The following is a 22,839-nucleotide window of genomic DNA, read 5'->3' as shown; positions in this document are numbered from 1 at the left end:
AAGTACGTTACGTCATAACATCATCATTACGTCACTAATTCAACATATTGATAGAATGGACATTTATTAATGCTCTCAGTAAGTTGACTCCAGACCTATGCGAGTGTCCCGTATGTTAATATAGATTTTTATTTTTAGTTTTGTATATTTGAGAAAACGCGTTCATGTATATAGGCACTACAATGATATCTTAACGTTGTTTGGCACATTAATTATCACACGAGATATAGGCCTATGTTTTCATTACAAATCTGTTAAATCTTTGCATACATGACAGCATCCGCTCCCTGAGCTAGCTGGGGCGGGGCGACTTCCTTTTAAATTATTTAATTACTTTTCCATCATTTTATTTTATCATCATAGTATCCACAATAACATCCATATATGTATAACATATACTTTAAACACTTGTAATACCCGCAGGAGAAAACAGTCAGCCTTTTACAAGCTTCTCAGATCTATCTATGTTTGTACAGTATAACACAAATTATCCGCGTCATATGCAGAAAGGTGCAATACAGTGTGTCCCCCCCGCCCCATCCCCCACTGTAAGAAATCTCAGTCGACATATCGAACTGCTTATAATGTACATTTAATTTTGAATTGAGTAAAAATGAAAACTAAAGTATGACGAGGCAGTTCGTACATATATCATAGGAAATCTTGGAAGATAAACATGAAACGGTGCGGAAGATATAAGGGCGATCTATACATGTGAAATCGAAAGTACTATGAACAGCAAATTTAGCAGTAATATGAAGGAAAAAAATCTACACATTCTATACGTGGAAGCTTCTTCTCCACCGAGAGGTAAATCAATTGAATTATCCGTCGTTATGGTCACATATAGACTGACATCACTAATTAACATAGCCATGACTTGCCGTTTGCGCAGGCTCGCAAGAAAACAATCAGTCCACGCGTATACTTGTCGACGCATATCGTCAGCCCAGCCGTCGGGGTCATAACGTATGGGCCTTACGCGCAGTAGAACTTCGGTTACGCGTAGTAACTTCGGTTTCGCGTAATAGAGTTGTCGGCTAGTAATACTCGTAACCAATCAGCAAGCAGCTAGTTGATGCAGTACTGTATAACTTCTTCCACAACGTCTAATCGCTCTCTGATAGTATGTATACGTCTGACATTGAACGATATTGTCCTATACTAAAGTATAATTATATATATATATATATATATATATATAACTATGGACCTAAGGTACACTTTTTTACCATAAACTGTCGACCTAAGGTACATATTATGCTTATATATATATATATATATATATATATATATATATATATATATGCTTCAAGTTTATGATTGAATGTTGGCTGCGTTACTGCATATAGCCTCTACTACGCATAACCGAAGTTCTACTACGCGTAACCGAAGTTTCTACTACGCGTAAGACCCATACGTTATGACCCCGACTGCTTGCCATATAGACGCCATACAAAAGCGTGGAATTAGCCAATTGCCACAAAAGGAAGGAGTCACTAGTTGCTGTTAGATGATTAAAAATTCCATTTTTTCGGCCAATATTAAAGGTTGCTCATGCTCTTCTTATTAACCTTCCTACTATTGCTATATCATGCAAGATAGCCATCGAAAGGAAATGAAACGTAACGAGTTTACATATACTATATGTATTATAAATAATGTCACCCGTAGGCGGAGAGCCTCTTGTCTGTGCTCTCATGCATCCGTTACCAATAATGAGAAAACTTATTTTAAACTGTCTGGAAAGGAAATTCTTGTATATTAGTTAACTATACATTCAGGGGTCAGTTCTTGCACATATTTTCACGAGTGTCAGCGCAAACAAACAGTTCAATGGTCGGAGGAGGGACTTCCGATCTTACGTGAACCATGTAACGAGACTCAGAGAACTGATTATCCCACAGACAAGCATATATGCAGTGGGTTGTTGTGATGATCGAGAGGGAATGTTTGTGCAATGTATTAATTAGGTGCACATTCGCTGATTTTCAGCATGATTAAATCGCAAATTTCAGAGAGGTTTATATATAAGAGTTTACAGATTATATCAGCCACTAGGATATGAATCCTTTTACTTCCTGGTTTCTTTCATTTTTAATGGTAGAACGTTAAGATCCCTAACAATGAAGTCTTACCCATCACGAGGTTATATATGTTAAGAGGTTCAATAGTTTAGATCCAGCATTTGCAAACACAATCTCCAGTACAAAAGCTAAGCACTGACATAAATAAACATTGAAGCACATGTGCATGGCTGGAAGATGGCATCGTTAAGACTTGACCAAGTCTTCGTCATTGTTGGCGAAGAAACTTTAAAGGCATTGAAGACTCGCTCCAAACCGCGTGCAGCTCTCTGAAAAAGTTTCCGTTGCTCGAAAATGACGTTTTCTTCTTGTCGCTACAAAATGCAGACAGTAATGAAACGGTGATACCTTGTATCTAGGCCTAGACCTGAGATGTCCACGCTGCTATGTACACTGTGCTGTGGGTATTGACCGCAGCTGTATGTACTGACTGTACACTAGTGTCTAATTACCGAAGGTAGCAAGCTGTGTGCGTATATTCTGGGATCGATGGTGGTGTCTAACGCTGATGTTACACCTCATTCGAAACTAGGTCAGATTACCGGCATTAGACGTTTCTTTGTGCGCGAGTCTTCACACCATTTAACCCTATGATATATTTCAGTTGTAGTAAGATTTTGCTTATATGTTTTTGGAAGTTGCTCATGTTGGTATCTTCCATCACTAAAACCAATAACCATTGTTGGGTTTGTACGTGTGTCCTTTATGGTATTTTCGTATACTTCGTTTTCAAAGGAACGTTCATTTTGAGTGTACTTTCGCATTGTCGATTAGCTATCAAACTGTACGTAAAATATATAATATAAATTTGAATGAAACACTATAGCTGCAATTGTTGAACTTCTTTTCCAAATAAATTCATTTATTTTTGTTATCATCCTTTGGTCAAATGCCTGCTTTCAGAATGGTTCTGGGTAAAACCTTATACTGTTCATTTTTGGTTCACCGTTCATAATCCTTGAAGTATCTCACAAATAAAGAAACACTAACACACGTTTGCCAGGTATACGCTCAAACTCGCCTTTTTGGGCAGTGCCCCAGAATAGGAATCATGGGCATAAACAAGACATAAAATTGAAAGTCTGAGACAGAAAGTAGACATTTTGAGATGAAATCACAGTCTTCGATATAATCAGGAAATTATATTCAATATATGCTACTTCCAACTTCCCGTCTGGTCTACGAAAAACAATTCGATCGCGTGAACGGTCCCAAAATCCCACTGACTTCTGGCCACCCTATCATTGCCATGTATACTCAAATAATCAACAAAGTTAAGAATATAGAAGTATAAATATCTTCTCCTGTTGGTGTTTCAGCCTGAGATGTATATCATTCTTTGATAAGCATTGTAGACAAGGGCTACATGCAGCTACATGCAGTTACAGCAGTATCTTCCAATCTCATAGAATCCGCATCGCGTATAATACTATAGGGGCCTATATATAAGTACTGCATTATGAGGACTTCAGTATGAATTAATCGGGAACTTTGAAACAATCTACCGGACGATCACTTAAAACCCATTTATAAAGGGAGCTGCCCCTCCCCCCGTACATGCATATAGCCGCCTCACCTCCGAAATTAAATATAAGAATGGAATAGGTAATCTAATCGATAAACTTGAAGCTATCGTTTGGAATTAAACCAATCTAGATTATATTTACATTACATGATCAAAAATAAGACATGGTGACCTTATCAGTCCACCCTGGCTACCAGTATAGGTTGCCGCATATCCCATGTCGTTCCCAATACTAACATACATGTATTATGACGTACATTACAAGTGCAAGAAAACAAAAGCAATGCTCGGGTCTTAGTGCCATCTTCGTGTAGACTAAAGTATATGAGTAGTAATTGATCGTACATAATTATGATAATAGGATAGTATAGCATCTTTCATACACATTGCGGAATGGATTTCATCGTACATAATGATAAAACGCTATGAATATTAATGGTATGTAGTATAGCATATTTCATGCACAGTATAAGTAATGTAAATTGATCGTTCGTATGTTAACATGATATGAATATTAACGGTATGATATGTATAGCATCTTTCATGCACAGTATATGGAATGTAAAATGATCGTACGTATGATAACATGATATGAATATTATTATTAACGGTATGTATAGCATGCATGGCATATTTCATACACATTATGTGGAATGGATTTCATCGAAAATAATGATAAAAGGATATGAATATTAACGGTATGTATATAGGATATATCTTTCATGCACAGAATATGCAATGTAAATTGATCGTACGTATGATAACATGGTATGTAATAAAGCGCAAACTCCGAATCAATGAATCGCTCACGTTACGTTCGTGCATCTGAACAACAAACCACAGTGAATACAAAGGAGTAGAAGTCTTCCAATAGATATGATTACAGGACTGCACTTTTGTCAGAGACAGACAGTTAGCATGCAGTTCCATTACTTCCTGAGGGTGCCCTTTATAGACATGTTCACTCCATGCAAAGTTGTGCCTTTTCATCGAGGAGTTACAATAGGGACACTCTGCTACATTATCGTAGTCTATACCTGTTCTTTTCAGTTTCTCTCGTCTTCTTTTCGGAAAACGAGCTACAAGCTACTGTATGATTTCAAAAGTGAGATATGACTACATGATGTCAGTCCCAGTGTAAGATGTCAACAAGATATCAGTCACAACGTGAGATATCATCCTGTATGGTTCATCCCTAATGTGAGATATCATCCTACATGGTGTCACTAAGGCAGGCGCGGCGGAACGGAAAAATTATTGGGGGGCTAATGTGTGGAGACTATCTAAGCGGAGCGCCACCATCGGTTGGCGCGGAGCGTACAAGAAAATTTGGGTTTTTTCAAACCCCCAGATGGCCGGAAACGGCACTTTCCGAGTGTTTTATGCTGCGAATACCCAGCCCTAAAATATAGGTCTCAAGCCTGCAATTTCTCAGATTGCACGTAAAAGTCTGTAAAAACATTGTAATTTGTATATTCGATGGTTTTTTAAGAGAGTAGCTATTACTCGTAGTGTACTCGCAAAGATGTTTTTTAGTGTAGTAAGGGCAGTGGCGGAGCTAGAGTATTGGTCAGGGAGGGCGAGAATGGTCTGTAGGGGAGCTTTCGACACTATCTAAGCGGAGCGCCACCACAGGTTGGCGCGGAGCGTACAGAAAATTTTTGAGTAAAGATACTCCCTAGATTGCAGGAAATGACCCTTTCCGGGGCCTTGCTAATTTGCAGATAAACGGAGAATAAATAGGTGTCGTCGCCATTTTGTCGGAAAATTAAACCAACAGAATATGACAAATATCAATAGGTATATGAGAGCGCAATAAAATAGTCAAAAATCGCGAATAAGTAAAAAGTAGTGAAAAGCTGAAAAGGGCGCCAGCAGTCCATTTGAGTCCGTCAGGGGGGGGGGGAGGCATCCGCCCCCTGACTGTATATATGGACGCTCCGCCACTAAGTAAGGGGATGTTGGAGAACTGGCTGAAATGAGGCAAGTCATTGGCCTAAGACGAAGTTGTGTTACGCTTACCGGTACTCACACTCACTGCTTCCACTTTTCACTGCTTCCCAACCGCGTGAAGACTCGGTTGGGGTGACAATGTGGTCTATAGCCAGGGGACGGGCCGAGGGTCCCCCAGCAATTACTAAAATTATTACACCTATAGTGTATACGTGTGCATCGGACAGATCGACAAGTATGCATTGAAAAATGGGCAGATGCACGTTTCGGAGCCTTGGTAAATATTGGGGGGCTTATCATGCATTTGCCCCCTCAACTTTTTTATTGGGGGGGCTGAGCCCCCCCAAGCCCCCCCGGTTCCGCCGCCACTGCACTAAGGAAGTGAGATGTGACTGCACGGTGTCAGTCCCAGTATGAGATATGTTTACATTGTCAGTCCCAATGTGCGATATCATACTGTACGGAGTCATTACCAAAGTGAGATATGACTGCACGGTGTCAGTCCCAGTATGAGATATGTCTACATTGTGTCAGTCCCAATGTGAGACGGAGTCATTGCCGTGAACTACCGTCCTTTGTAACACAAAGCTATGCTGGCAGTCAACCTACTCGATCATTTATGAAATATGATATTCAGCTAAACGTCACAGCAAAACTTTATGTAAAAAATATGCAGAGGTCACGTGACAGCATCTTGGTATAACTATGTGACTTGGGCAAGATTCCTTCATACTTCGGTTCCTTTCACATACATAGATCACGTGACGGTAAGAATCCATGCAGTGATATCAGTGTCGGGCAATTGTGTGTATTAATCCTCTGTGGCCCTCATGTCCAACCTATCCTGCCAATTCTTATGCGACAATGATATACAAAAGATGTGGATGTGGATGTGTCTTGTATGTTTACCGCCCGTAAGACCATGACCTTCACAGCCTTCCCGATGGAGGTATTGACGGTCCGTACAAATTATTGATTGACAAGTAGGTATGCATTAAAAGGTAAGTCGCAATCTTTCTGTTCATAAGTTTCAGAGGGGTGGTGGACCACTGAAACCAGGAAATGGGACAGTGAAAAGGAAGTGTAAACTGCAGGAATTTATGTACTATTAGTGACACTGCTCCCTCAATGACAACTTTCTTCCGGTGGCAGCCCTTCTACCCACTCCGCCCACCCTCCCTACCGACGCCCCATAAGTTACCTCTTCAATTGTTCAAATATCCATCGCGCCTTGAAAACTTGTTTTAACGCCGATAAGGTGTCAATACGGCAGGATTTTACATTCAAGTTTTAAAGAAACTATGTAATTTTTACTCTGTCACAGGACAATGCCTTAGAGCAAGGAACTGCTATGGCAGTATCATACTAATACTACGATACCATGATGTCACTAACACAAGTACGAGATCATTCTACTGACTGCGATACCTTGATATCACTAACACGCTAACGGGATCATTCTATTGACTGCGATACCATGATGTCACTCACACGCTAACGAGATCATTCTACTGACTGCGATACCATGATGTCACTAAAACACTGAAGAGATCATTCTACTGACTGCGATACCATGATATCACTAACACACTAAAGTGATCGTTCTACTGACTGCGATAACATGATGTCACTAACATACTAACGAGATCATTCTACTGACTGCGATACCATGATGTCACTAACACACTAACGAGATCATTCTACTGACTCCGGTACCATGATGTCACTAACACATTAAAGAGATTATTCTACTGACTGCGATACCATGATGTCACTAACATACCAAAGAGATCATTTTACTGACTGCGATACCTTGATGTCACTAACACACTAAAGAGATCATTCTACTGACTGCGATACCATGATGTCACTAACACACTAACGAGATCATTCTACTGACTGTAATACCATGATGTCACTAACATACTAACAAGACCATTAACATATTAGCTGCATAGTTAGTTTGCAAGCTCCTGCCAGGTCTAAATGAATTGCTGAAGAGGCTGTGTCGATGAAACCATGCACCGGTATTCTTGTTTAACCTGTTAGTCTAACCAATATTTCGTTGTAAACTTCAGACAGATGTTAACAGCGAATCTCGGAAAGGCAATTTGACTTGAACGGTTTCAATTTGAGCTGTACATGCAGGACACAGACGTTACTTCCTGACATTTATTTATTTAGATGGAAGTATTTAGTCTGTATTATGATCCAAAGCATCACACTGCACTATGTAGTGAATGAACAAAACGTTAACTATATACGTTATAGGATTATCCTAACGGGTATATAAACCTTGGAACAATTAAGTGTTTGTATATATTATTTTAGTAAGGGAACTTTATAATCTGTCGAGAAAATTGGATACAAGATTCATCGTTTACTGAAAGTAGCATTAAAACCATCAACATATATGATGCGGTGTATATGCCTTTAATGTGTAAGTTAATATGAAATAAATATCTCTAAGAGTAACTTATTTTATCTATATGAACAAAGATATTTTTACTTAGACGATATCGTTAAGTCGAGTGAAATTATTTTGAAATAAAGTATACAGATAACTTGTAGGCTATTCGAATTAGTGATATCTTTAAAAGTATACCTACATCTGTAAATACATGGGAAGATAGTTCATTAATTGCACGGTATTCTAACACACATCTAGAGAATATAGATTCAATACATTATAGAAATCCTCAACAATTAAGAGATATCAATTTAAAGATATTATTTTACAAGCTTCTGCTAAAGGACCGGATCCGACTTCTTCAAAAAATACTTCGATTTCTCTCGAAGAATTATTGGACTTTAAATCGAAGGTTTTCGTTCTCTTTCTGATCAAAACTCCGGCTATCGCGATTTGGGTATTTAATGACTATATAACAGCCACTCTCAATACTTTAGATATTTAAGTAACTATGGGGCATGTGTTTTGTCTACCATTTAAGTTGATTTTGTTACCCGTCTCCTCATGTAGAACGTATCGGTGTTTTATGGACTTAGAGTTGTTAACCATAACCAATGAGTGCTGTATAAAATATGTTTGTCTTTGTGAAGATTACAGTTATGAATGTAGCAGGACGTAATATAATCACAAGACTGATCTATAGGTCACAATATTTAAGCAGGCGAAATTGTGATGATCGTTTTTAACTTTGAACAACAGTTAAATGATAATTAGAATCATGTGTACCACGTCATGCAGAGTGGAGCCGGTACAGCTACAAGTAGTATATGCCATGTATACTGGATTTCCTGGATCCGGTACGGCTATACAAGTAGCTTATGCCATGAAGCCTACTGGATCGGTACAGTTATTCTAGTGGCCTATGCCATGAACTTGATGTACTGGAGCCAGTACAGCTATACAAATAGTCTATGCCATGTACTGGGTGTACTGGAGCAGGCTACAGCTCTACAAGTAGCCTATGTAATGTCCTGGATTTACAGGTACAGCTATATAGCTTCTACAGCTTTTATAGCTGTACCGGCTCCAGTCTCCATAACGTACGTGTAATAGACTACTTCTATAGCTGCATCGGCTCCAATAACCTTAGCGTACGTGATATAGACTATTTTATAGCTTTACCATCTCCAGTCTCTATAGCATACGTGGCATAACCTATATGCTATGTATTGGAGCCGGGACAGTTATAGAAGTAGCCTATTACACGAAGGCCTATAGTCTATGGAGACTAATAGGCTACGTCACGTACGCTATGGAGGTTGAAGCCAGTGCATCTACAAAGTAGCCTAAGTCACGTACGTCATGCAGGCTATAAGAGCCTTCTCACTTAAAGGAATTATTTACGTATTCTTGCACGCTGGAGCCTGTACCGCTATGGAAGTAGCATGTGCCACAAATGCCATGTAGCTAGGCTAGGTCCTGTTCACCTATTATTAGGAAGTATACACGTACGCAATACAGACTGGGGCCTGCGCAATTATGAATGTATAGTAGCTGCCTACGCCATGCCCACTAGAGCTTGTTTCATAGCCTGCTGTACACCTAGGTCATGTTGTTGGATTCTAGGGCTCTCTCGATCAACTAAGACATTCGTTATTAAAGTATAACACAACGAAATAAGTCTGCTTTAGGCCACTTGACAGTAAGAGACGTTAGGTCGCAAACGCACAACACCGCGGGTCGGCCCCGTTACGACATGCACGCCTTCGAACTGTCCAAAACAGTAGCAACTTTCTGTTGGCGGTTTCAACTGTTCTTTAGACAAGCGTGAGAAATTCGAGTTGCACCTGCAATTGCCAAGTTTGATGACCGAATTGTTTCTAAAGGATTTTACAATTGAGATGCTCCAACCATACGAGAGTGACCTAACGACACGGTGACACGACGGGATAACTTATAGCCTTTAATACTTCCCGTACGACCTTTGCTATATTTAGTATCGTTTCCTGCTCATGGAGCCAGATAATATCTAAGATTGGTTGTTATTTTCACATCGAACAAATCACCCTAAGAAAACTAACTTCCTTGTGAAATGCCGATGAAGATATGTACGCATATCTGGTAGTATCCCTGGTTTGACTCACTCATTCGGTTTCCATTGAAATTTCCGAACAGAAAATACTAGCTCCTATGTGATTGAAAATAAATAAATTCGATTTAATAAATGCATAATAAGAATGCGGGATAACAGATGGAGAACTTTGAAATAAGCAGACAGACATATTCTGATTTTATAACTACATTATGTTTTATGGAAGCCTTTTCTCAGCCTTTGTATCAACAGAAGCATTGTCACGAGTTTCGTCGTTTTTTTTAATTAACAAAATCCTCAATGTATCCTTTCCAGACCACATTAAAGCCTGCTTCTTGGAATATCCCTGATTATAAGTTGTAAGCTTATATTAGCTTTAAACTGCCATGACGTAACTATATAGAAGTAGGTCCAGCCATGAGGTATGCGAAGATCCATTATCATTTAGTTTAAGTCGCGTTGCACGACGAAAAATGCAAATCATAATCGTAACCTTGTTTCATTATCGATTACTCATTTATAACAATTTATAACGGATGTTAACCTTTCTGGGAGCAGTTTTATTCCTCAGCGGATTGCTGCATCCAAATGTATTAACAGAACATTAACAGAAGGCCAGCAAATAACATGAACACGAAGACCAGCCAATTACCAAACTGACCCCATTCTTGGTACCGTTTCATTCATAGGAGATATATCTCGGGGGAAAGGGACATGGGGCAGGGAGAGGGGGGGGCAAGAGTCCGCTTCATTATAACTTTTGCACAACTTTCTCGTCTCTCCATTCCCACAAATGAGAACAGGAAATTATGAAATATAGCCTTAATTGACATATGTTTCAGATGTCATAGACCTAATACACACCCATAGGAAATAATTGAAATGAAAGTGCTATTCAAACTCCCAATTACCTCAACAGAGCTACGTTAACAATGAAGATCGTTGACATTTCATGCTAAATTTGTGATTTGGGCATATTTGTGCTATACACTGAAGGGAGAAGAAACTGTTGTGTTAAATTGCCAATTTTATTATACAACAACGTTTGTTTAACCGTCATGAGACTATAGCACTAGGCTGTAAGACATGTCATCAATTCTGCCAAGATTCATTCGGTCCTTCTTCAGACCTCGCCCTCCTCTTAACTTGAATGAGAAGGCTGGATATTTCACTGCCAGTGTAGTAGAGAATTGATGGGATGCGACTTAAAGCTTTTTTTTTCACACTTTGAAACATTTTACAGATACAAACATAAACTGAAAGAGCTGAAGAGTAAAAATCACATCAGAACTTTCATCTATACCACGAATACACTCTACGGTTTTGACCCGACAGAATGTCCATTGAGAAATAACTATTTCCACTATACGCTAGACATAATGGACAACTAGTACCGATGTACCTGTATCAGCGGAGGGGGTGGGGAGGTAGGGGGAGGGGTACCAGGATTTCTTCAATGGAAACTGTCACCAGCCCTTCACGTTACAAACAAGTATATTTTACCACACAGAAGCAACACCACGGTGAACAGTTATCTGATTTTAAGATCCTTTGTAGGGTGATGAAACGAAATTCTTTTTCTTTCCGTCTGTTTTTGCATTCTTTGATTAAAACATATATACCGGTGAAAAGTCAACAAATGTCAGGTCCGATTGTGTTTTCATGGCTAGATTGTCTTGTTTTCATAAGAAGTACCCATGAGTATACACTGTAAACATAATCTAGTCAAGATGACTAGAGTACATTAGTCCAGACAATGCTTCTATCGACCAGTTAATTCTAGTCACTTGACAAACTTTTGGTCCAGTGACCAAATAGTTCTGGTCATATGACTAAGTAAACCTGGTCACATGACCAGTTTTTACTAGTCATTCAATTATGCCTCTATCGACCAGGCTTTAGTCAAGCGACCTAAACGATTAGTCAAGATGTCAGTTGACTAATTCAATTAGTCACATGACCAGTTTTTACTAGTCATTCAATTATGCCTCTATCGACCAGGCTTTAGTCAAGCGACCTAAACGATTAGTCAAGATGTCAATTGACTTATTCAATTAGTCACATGACCAGTTTTTGCTAGTCTTTCAACAATGCTCTATCGACCAGGCTTTTGTCAAGCGACCTAAATGATTAGTCCAGCAGTCACTTGACTAATCCAGTTAGTCTTGCCCATGGATAAAAGTAGTTTTTCTATACTAGTTTTATATGACCCACCACGGATTCGAACCTGCGACAACTCCCTTATAGGTACAAAGCTGTCTGTTGAGCTAACTGGTGGGAACAATTCTTGGATATAAAACCTGATTGGGCCTTAACCACTGCTAGACCATCAAGCCCTCTCACATGAAAAAAAGAAAGCAAGAATTTCTGTATTAATTTGGAATCACATTTTATATTTTCTCTTAAACACTACATATGCTTCACCTCAATAGTAAGTACAAAAGAGTGTCTGATTTCATCAGTAATTGAAGAACCAGAAAACCCAAAGGTTTAGTGGTTCTGATGCCGATGAGAGTTTATGAAATAAGATAAGTCAGAATTTGTTATTGTCATATACCTGTATTGTACTTATTGCCAGACAACTGAAACCAAACTGAAGCTGATCAGACATAAAGTTGTCAGTGCACTTATGAATATAAATGAAATTTCAGTTTCATGTGGCACTACTGTACCAACCTACCAAGTATGAAGGTGATCAGACATATATTTGAAAAAATATCAACATTTTAAGAATTTGATTACAAGCCCCACCCACATATTCATGTACTGGACAACAAAAACAATGAGGTCCATGTAATGATAATGTAGCATATCTACAAGTTATTCAATACATTTACAGTAATTAAATATATTGTTTTTAAGATTATACATACACTTGCAAACATGCTAAACTGTAGATTACCTAGCCATCGTAAACAAAACCAAAAATTAATGCCTTTATTGATGTACATATAAAGTTGAAAAAAAGTGATATAGTTGACTCTAGGCATTTCACCACCCCACACCCCCTCTCCAGACAAACACATGGGGATCATACGACACAACCCATATCCCCAACCCAGAGCGGAACCCTTACCATCATACCACCTGCAGCCTCACCTACCATCCTACAACCCTGATCCCAACATCACCCTACTCATCTGACAACCCCCCCCCCCCACCTGACACCCATCAGATTTTACCAGTTTCACACCTTACTACCAACACATTAATCTACCCCACTCACATAAGATTTCCCTATACTCTATAGGTACATGTACAGTAATACCAGATTATTAAGTTCATTTACTATTTTCACTATAGACTATCCCTTTAATTGTCTGAGCCAGCTATTTATGCAACATACATATACACACATACCCACACGCAAACTTGATCAAAACATACAAACATGCCAACTCATCACAACATACACATATGCCAACTTAATTGCAAAGGTTACTTTTTTTCAGTCCAGTTTAATTTGTCACTGGTCTACTCATTTAATGGCCTGGCTAGCCAATTTCATGGTTTTATAAAGCAAAACAAATATAGATAAGATCAGCAAGCTCCCAGGAACAAGGAAAACATGTCAAACGTGACGAATGACAGGAGTTTAGGAATGAGGGACAACAAATGCGATATGGCCAACAAACACATGAATATTAATGAGGTTACATGTTATTTTCATATGAAAATGTAACTATTATTATCCACCACCAATCAACAAAGTATGGAGATGATCGGTTATACCATTGCAAAGTTATTGACATTTTAAGAATTTCACTTTAACTGCTGCCTACTCATTAATATTCATGTCATGAACAACAAAAACAATAGGGAACATCTACTAATCATGGAGCATGTACTAGTTCAAAATGACAGTAATTCAACATTTAATTTCTAAGATTTCAGGTTTACAAGCTATTTCTAGCAATTAAGGATTAAGCCCCACCTACTCATGAATACTAATTAGATGAAATTCCATTGTCATGTGACAATGAACCACTTACATCACCATACCAAGTATGAAGCAGATCGGACATACCGTTGCGAAGATATTGACATTTTAAGAATTTTACTTTAAGCCCTACCCACTTATTAATATTCATGTGATGGAGAACAAAAACAATAGGGACCATCCACACATCACCAGTCCAATATGACATTGATCCAATGTGTCGTTGTTGAGATATTGTGTTTACGAGCAAGCTGTCACATCACACACACACACACATACATGTTTGTGTTTCGTTCAGACCGAGGACCCCATTGTATTTTCCATTGTTCAAATCCACGTACCGTAACATTAACAATACCCCATACAATAGAATTCTTCCGAGGACGTGGTGATTCTTTAGAAATCACAACCGAGGACCTGAAATTGGTTTGTTCAAGTCCTCGGTCAGATAGCAAAACAAACGCACCCTCACACATGCCAACTTGATCGCATAGGTTACTCGGCCTTCGGCATCGTAACCAAAAATAACAACATTTTGTAAGTCAAAACTAACACACGCAACAGCTCAAATGATAATGAAAAAATTTTCAATGACTTATTATTTGCAAGTTAGTTACAGTTTTATAACACCTTAGCCTATTTTGACTCATATATGCTAGTGCAATTGATAGGTAGTATTCTATGTTATAAATGTGATGACAGTTTGAGCCAAAAAAACTGTACAAAAAATGGTAGGTGCCTGGAGCAGTGATTAGGCCATCAATTTTTAGCGATTTGCATGTTTAGTTTCTCCAGAATTTTATTGACTGATTTATCTGCCGGTGTAGTATCATCAACATGCAAAACGATTTTTTTTAAAACTGAAGGGTTTTCTTCAGCAAAGGCTCATATGCCATATTTAGGACATAGAACACTGCCAAATAAGTGCACATGGCTGCGAACAAACTTTTCAAAGTAGCTACTTGCAAGGTTTCCACTATCACAGTGTACTCTGGAACACCTTCATCCTCTGTCACCTGGATATAAACTGGCACGTCTGACAAGTCTGTAACCTGCAAAGATATTAAGGTATATGTATTCAATATACAGCGCTTTCCAGTTTCAGAAAATGGGAGGGGTGGCTGATCCACATGATGGCCATGAGTGACCAACAAACAAATATACTCCACCAACGAAGGGTCAAAATAAATAATTTCTTAAATATTTTTTCAAATCAATTTACAGTACATCGTATTCACTACAAGTAATACTATTTTTGATGATATAAATAATAGAATAAATGAAACAACAAAGCTAAATGGTGCACTGGTTCCGTGTATTTTAGAGAGAAATGAATATTTGCCATGAGTTATGACATCTTGTTACAGCTAATTACATCATGGTAGGGATTCATTCCACTAGATGATTTTAATACACTTGGGGCTGATCAGGAAATCCACATTGGGTTATGGTTACTGCAACTACAGATTGAAATCTGTCCAACATTCTGTTCCAGTTATCACATACATACTAGTCTATTCTACCTTTGTGATGATGCCCTTACTATATTTACAGCTATGAACACTCCCAGGTCATACATGTGATATTTAGTTAGGGAATAATGATCAGATGTGCGGGCCTTTGTTGCAGACAGAAGGTTTTCAGGGCCCAAATATTTCAAGGCCCCCCAGAAATAAGGATGCCAAAAAATGCCCCCCCCCCCCAAAAAAAAAAAGATGCCCCAACAAATGTTAGGGCTAAACCCAATTTTAGGGCAAATTTGTATGAAAATTATCATTTTGAGTGATTTCATAAATTGGCCCATATGGTCTACAGGTGACTTAGGCCCCCAAATCCTAAAAACCCAAAGGAGGCACTACCTAAGTACCACTGTGAAAAATGCTCAACACTGCACCATTGAATTCATAGGAAAAGAAACATTTTGTGTGATTTCAGGCGGAGTTCAGGAGTTCAAAATGGCCCATATGGCCCATACATGACCTTTGGCCTAAAATTCCAAACACCCCAAAGGAGCACTACCAAAACACTATCGTGACAATTAAACTCTAAGCATTGTGACCATACAATCTGTAGGAAAATATTAATTTTGAGTTATTTCCTGAAATAGCCCATATGGCATCAGACCTAAAATTGCTGAATACCCCAAAGGAAACACTACCAGGGCACTATCATGATGAACCCTCGACACTGTAACATACAATATCAGACCACCTCTGATGGCCTTGACCCATAGTTTACATACTGTTGATTTAAATAATACATTGGGTACTTACACTATCCTCATCTGCAAATGCAATCATAGCACCCAACTTCTCATTCAGTAGAGTCGGAACTGACAGAATTGCTGCATGCATTCTAGACTCTAAAAGAAAAATCAACAACAGAATGTTAAAGCACTCATAACATCATGACATTTCAGAAGAGTGATATTATGTCATATTTGGCAACATCGATAGGACAAAAATATCACAGATTCACTCATCTGCAGTCCGGAGAGCAATACTCAATACTCGATAAAAATTGCTTAGGTGATAATATTAAAGTAGAGTACTAAATACATCACAGGTCTTATTTTCAGCAAAGATATTTGTATCATTTGATAAGGTCTAGGCTACTTAGCTAAGTAATATCAAGTATGAGCTCAACCCAAGCAAGCATCTTTAAGTTAAGCCAATTGTTCAGTTATTTGTCGTGGGCCCCTACTGGCATGGGCCATAAAAATGATTGCATCCATGTCATTGTTTCAGCTTGAGGGATTCAAGACAATGATAACTGATAAGGAACATTTGAAGCAAAATATAGAAACATTAATGGAAAAATATCAAATACTGAGATTGTATTGAAAGAGTTGCTCCATTTGTCAAGAATATGTATCAGTTGTCAAAACTCGTATCTTGGACCCAAAGCAGATAGGTTTCATTGATACGTACAGATTCCTGAAGTCCGAGAACATGTTTTCCCTGAATTAACAACCATATACCATATTCTGAGGTCTTCAGTAAAATGAAGATAATAGAGAGCAGACTAGCAAGCAGATTGACACATGAAAATTTGAACATCAGGATTCAGCTGGCAACAGCTGTTTCCAAAGTAGAGTAAGTAGACTAGATTTCCATATACTCAGCTTGTAACAATGTAACATTGCATCATATAAATGGATCAAACTGCATATCGTGTAGCCTATAATACATATAGGCATATAGGGGGAAGTGGGGGCAGGTTGTCACATACCACCTACTTCCACCCATGGATTTGCATATTGAACAATATATTTTTGGAAATTGGAATAGACATTCTATATCCATATCCATAACTTCAAACATGTTATAATAACCTTAATAATAATAAAACGTTTTTATATAGGGCATTCCGTCCAAGACCACAATGCTGCAATGCACTGCACACAGAAAATATATAATTATACAAAACATTACCCATATTGCAAATATAAATGCTAATTCAGAGTTGATTTTTTAATTTTTTTTTTAATAATCGAATAAAGTTTGCAATAATCAAAAGTTCAATTTCCTCTCAAATGTTACCTAAATCTTCCAAAAACATCTATACCCACCCATATCACATACGAGCAGTCAGCCCAATGATTTAATTTGATTTCGGGACAATCAAGGGAAGTCAACAGTCTTGAATATAATTTCAAAATTAGGGCCTATATACCCTCCACTAAGTGGCCCATGATACTGTACCAATTTCCCTTTGTTGAACACAGAACACTTGTTTGTACCAAATGAAGTACTTCACAGCCATAATTTATGCAATCTACCGTCAATACACAGCCTGTCTCGTTATCATCTGAGCACTTGATTGTGTTCATCCATGATCATATCTGGCAGTCTGGGTTATCTGTGGTACAGGGTCTTTCACAGGGTCCATCCTGATCCTTATTCTACTGAACTTAACTGAACTCTGAGGAGATTCTAGCAGGCAATTTCTAGAATTGTTCAATTTGTTTTAGCATGATAGGCCTCATGCCATACCGGTGTATTTGACAAGGATTTTTCTCCCTGAAAATACAACCCCCCCCCCCCCCCAGATTTACTGAAATTGCTTTGATACTTGATTGAGACTCTATTTTATAAGGAACTGCTTGATTTCAGAGAATATGCTTACCACAAATTCAACTTTTCCTGCCAAGAATTAGAAAAGTGATTTAAATCAGTGATTTAAAAAAAAAACACTGATTTAAATCAGCATAATTTAAAATCACACAACCCTCTAGTAAGTCTTAACAAGGTCCTAAATTTACATATAGATTTAGCATTTCAAACATGTGGTGGTAGTTGGTTTCAGAGTTTAGCAGCTGCTGAAAAAAGAACTCTCACCGTAACTAATGGTGCTGACATTTGTACAATAAGTGTTGTAGCAGCATTTGACCTGAGAATATGTACCGGTTCATTGATATTGAGAAGTTTACATAGATAGTATGGAGCAAGTTTATTTAATATTTTGTAGGTCAAAAGCATTAACTTACACATGATACGCTTCTTCACTTGTAACCAGTGGAGATTTACAAGGATGGGGGTTATGTGTTCACACTTCCTAGATAAGGTAACCAACCTGGCAGCTCGTACAACGCTGGAGCTTATTTGGCAGTCCATAAATGAGTCTGTTGCAAGAGTCAAGATGTGAAGAGACAAATGCGTGCACTAGCCTTTTAGTGCTACCACAGTCTGAGTATGTACGGATGCGCCCTATTTTCCTCAGACTGTATGATGCAAGACGACAAACGTTAATGTCTAATGAAGGTGTTTATTTTTCACTACCATACATATGAATGGTTATACCCCCTTACCAAGACATATTTTGCATCCAGCCCTGCCTCAGACTTTGCTCGTAGTCCATTTTGAAGACCCAGCACATACCTGGGTGATGATCACTTGAATAGTGAATTACAGATTGAATTGTTACTAATGTACCTTAACGGGCACCCTCGTCCTTCTCCATGGATGTATCTATGACAGTGGGATGCTTCATCTTCAAAGTGCAGCGGATTATGGCATCTCCATACTTGGAAAGCCCTTCACCAAGCAACTGTGCCATTGTCGTCTTTCCTTCAAGTCGCTTTAATTCAAGTAGTATCTATGGTTAAATGAGATCAATTAGATTATACAGTACATATGGTAAATTCACCTGAGAAGTTAAGAGATCGCTAAGGACTAACACATATTCGGGATTATGTTCAGAGACGTAGATTGAGATGGTTTAGACATGTCGAAAGGGATGGAAGATGCGAATTGGTAAAGAAGTAGAGAGAGACTACTGTAGCTGGTCAATGTAGGAGCAGTAGGCTCCCCAAGTCTTGGGATGAGGACATGAGGTTTTGCGGAGTGATCTTGCTGATAAAGGTATAGATCGGGCTCTAGCTCAGAATAAAACAAAGTGGTTTTCTTTTTAAGGGGGAACATCCCCCCTACAAATTCCCAATAGCGGTATCAGCAAAAAAAGTGTGGGAATCCTGCAATCGCACTGCTTAGCGCAACACTGTCTTGAATTGATTTTTGAAAAACAAAGTCGTGGTTCGAACAAGTGGCGGGCATAAAGTGAATATATTCAAATGTCCATAACTTTTGAAACCACAAGATTGAATTTTACTTTTACGCAGACTACTGTATAATAAATAATATCTACAAAGACATATTAATACAGTACCTCTTCATCTTCAAATAGCCAAGGATAGACTTTCTTAACCACTTCGCTAGTAGCATCCTCTTCCACAATTAAACGACGTCTATCTGCCAATGTGATAGACATACAACTTTTGTTATTTGTTCACATCCCTAATGTTCATGTGCATATTTTGTACAGCATGTGGGTAAACATGTACGGTACGATACCAGTCACAATTCAACTATTTAATCACATCCCATTACTAAAATGAACAGTAGAAATGGAAGTGAAATTACTATGCAGTGATACAGAAGCCTGAATGCATTTGATACTGTACCTGTATGGAAAAGAAACATGTGCAAACATTAATCAATCCGCTATGGTAGCTACATTTTCATTTGTCAAGTGTACAATGATAACCAAATACATTTATGTTTGAAATTGTAGTATTTCCAAAAAGTTGAATGAAACACCCCGTAAAAGATGTCCTATTTTATTTCCAATGGAATTAGGGCTAGCCTAGGGGGATCAACTGCGGTTCACGGTACCACAGGTAAAGCGAGGAATATTCCATCTTGAAAAAAGGCCTAGTCCAAGGCTATATGACTCCCTACAAACAGCTACAACAAATTAAACACCCACCCACCTTTGTTCTGAATCGGAACTGTTTTGTACAAACTTAAAAAATAGCAGAAAAAACTGTCCCAACTCATGCCGCTAGAATATATAACAAATTTTAGACAAAAATTCCGGACAAGTCAGTGCAATTGTCCAGAAATATTCCCCCTCTATATTACTGACAACTAGGCCTATAAATTGATATGACACAGCTGTGGCAGCAATAGGCTGTTAGATTGCTCCAAGGTCCCCAATGTTTATTTTGGAAGGGGGAGTGTATTCTCCTGTGAATTGTTAACGGGATTGTTGGATAGGATGGTCAGTGGACAAACTGGTAATAAAAGATTGGCGTCATGTTCAGTTGATGTTTCGAATGAAACATAGGCCTAGCCTCTGTATTTTATGAAAACTATTTAGGGCTAGGCCTGGGGGAGGGGGCTATAAGGCCCTAGGAATAATCAGCTTATTTAGTGTAACAGTTTCGCACACAACTACACAATCCCATACACACTATTCTAGTTAATTCGTTATCTTAGGGTGACCCTAATTGGAGGCTAATCCTTAACTCAAACCTAATCTAGGTATAAATAATATGGCCTAGGACCTAAGCCTAGGCTATGTCCCCCCTGAAAGTGCAGGAGAAACACTGCTGTGAATTTATCCCCCTAAAATATTTCAAGAATAATATAGCCAAGGTCCTATCCCCCTAAGGCTAAAGTTTCTAATACAGATTATAAATATTAAGTTTAATTTAGGTTTGTTATTTTGTAAAGAAATTATCCATTGCAAACATGAGAAACGCGTGAATACCGGGGCCACCATGATACTGTAAATATACGGAGGCCTACTGTTACGATAAACTGTGCTGTACAACTACTACAACTACAAGGCAGCTTAACGTCATTAGGTTTAACATTAGGCAATTCGCCTATAGCTACTGCATGATAGGCCTAGCCTAGGACCTAGATCTTAGCTTGTTCGTACACAAGTTGGAATAATCGAAAATACACACTTTATGGTCTAATATACTATATACTTTTTAAGTGACTAACAAACGACACTGGCCAAAGGCCCAAAGAAAACTGGTCTAATATACTAACCTTGCAATGGTTACTGACAATATCACTGGATGATAATATTTTTTTGATTTTTCGTACCGTAACCGTCTGGGTGCTAACTCCCTGCTGTACGTTCCTTGCTCGTCGTGTACGTATGTGTACAATGTACTATAGTTCAGTGCAGTACGCTAGGCCGTACCGTGGCGCTACAATTGTTAATATTTTCCCGCGCTTTTTCATGTGACGAATATATCAACCTGATTGACTAGTGAGTTTCGTCCCAGTGCTGACATTTATTGTAGGACCAGATTAAAATAGAACTGTGACCATTATGTTCTGGTCAGGCGACCTTTTGGGTTAGTCGTGAAGGCATCTCTACCAAGATTATGGCGGGATAATCGTTGACTAACGTAAACCAGTCGATATGACTAGACTTTAGCCTCGCTTGACTAGATTGTGTTTAGAGTGTACATGCTTTCCATACAAACCTAACAAAATAGCAACAAGCAATTAGCAGTTTGCGTGTAATAGCAAGATACAACAATATAACCTCAACTATAAGATAAAAGTGGTAAATTTAGGAACGGAAGCGGAAGTGAAGGTGTTTCAGGTCACAGACCAAACAGCTCTGGTGTGGTCTATTAGACTGGTGTTGTGGCTGAGTGGATACAGGCAATGGCATTTGAAGCAATGAGGCTTAGCAATCGGGAGGTTCTGGGTTCGATACCCGGCCGGTCATATAAAATTGGGTTTTTAATCCAAGAGCAATCTACGGTTTTCCCATCCGAAATGACTTTCTAACTTGAAGAGATTCCAAATTGAGTTAAAATGTTGAATCGGAAGCCACCCGACGTGCTGGTTGTAATCCATAAGCCCTTGTGGGTTTCTTCCACATTTGTGGTAGCTTAAGCGTCATAAAAATAACTGCTGATTATTATTATTATAGAATATGGACACGTATATGAACAACCCCGGTATAGTCTAGCTGCTGATATAATATAGATATGTATGGACAGCCCCGCTATAGTCTATATATAGCTGCCGATATTATATGGATATGTATGAACAGCCCTGGTATAGTCTGTAGCTGCCGGAATAATATTACTTGGCTTAATTACACTATGTCCATGTTCTTCAATATATAGCACACTTCAATCATATGGCACTATAGGTTTATTTGCTGGACTATGGTATCGTTTGATCTAATTACGCTATACGTTTATGTGCTGGGCGATGGTATTGTTTGACCGTATTACAAAAGTTCAAAATCTATTGTCAGAGTTGTTGACGTTGTTTGCGTGGTCGATCGTATACATGCAGTCGGGTTAGGGTTGGTTTCTCCCAGTGGCGTAGGAAGGTACTTTTGAGTGGGGGGGGGGGCTGAAGACTGATGGCCGGCCTGGGGGAGGGGTCTAAGGGGAGGGGGTGTCCCCCTCCCCTTTGGAATTTTTTTGCATTTCCAGGTGGCCTCAGATGCAATTTGGTGCAATATATAGCACACTTCAACTCCCACTCCATTTTGTAAAGAATT

The 22,839-nt window shown here is 38.7% G+C and overlaps 1 protein-coding gene and 1 long non-coding RNA gene across 3 annotated transcripts in view; one reads left to right on the top strand and one right to left on the bottom strand.

The window, feature by feature from the left end:
* The window catches only part of LOC139962203 (sushi, nidogen and EGF-like domain-containing protein 1), a 54,918-nt gene that overhangs the window by 1,334 nt on the left and 30,745 nt on the right, over nt 1-22,839 (top strand). The gene's annotated exons all lie outside the window — the stretch shown is intronic.
* On the bottom strand, nt 12,440-21,786 carry LOC139962218 (uncharacterized). 2 transcript variants are annotated; one of them, XR_011791174.1, is made up of 5 exons: nt 21,351-21,786; nt 19,675-19,757; nt 18,942-19,104; nt 16,281-16,369; nt 12,440-15,059 (listed from the first exon to the last, which is right to left on the bottom strand). It is a non-coding gene; the product is annotated as an uncharacterized lncRNA (long non-coding RNA). The 2 variants fall into 2 exon arrangements; XR_011791175.1 differs by having other exon boundaries at nt 12,440-15,052.

Source organism: Apostichopus japonicus, chromosome 3 (assembly GCF_037975245.1).
Source record: "Apostichopus japonicus isolate 1M-3 chromosome 3, ASM3797524v1, whole genome shotgun sequence".
In the NCBI taxonomy this organism is placed as follows: Eukaryota; Metazoa; Echinodermata; class Holothuroidea; order Aspidochirotida; family Stichopodidae; genus Apostichopus; species Apostichopus japonicus.
The sequence above is the reverse complement of the archived record's forward strand: the minus strand, read 5'-3'. Positions and strand labels throughout refer to the sequence as shown.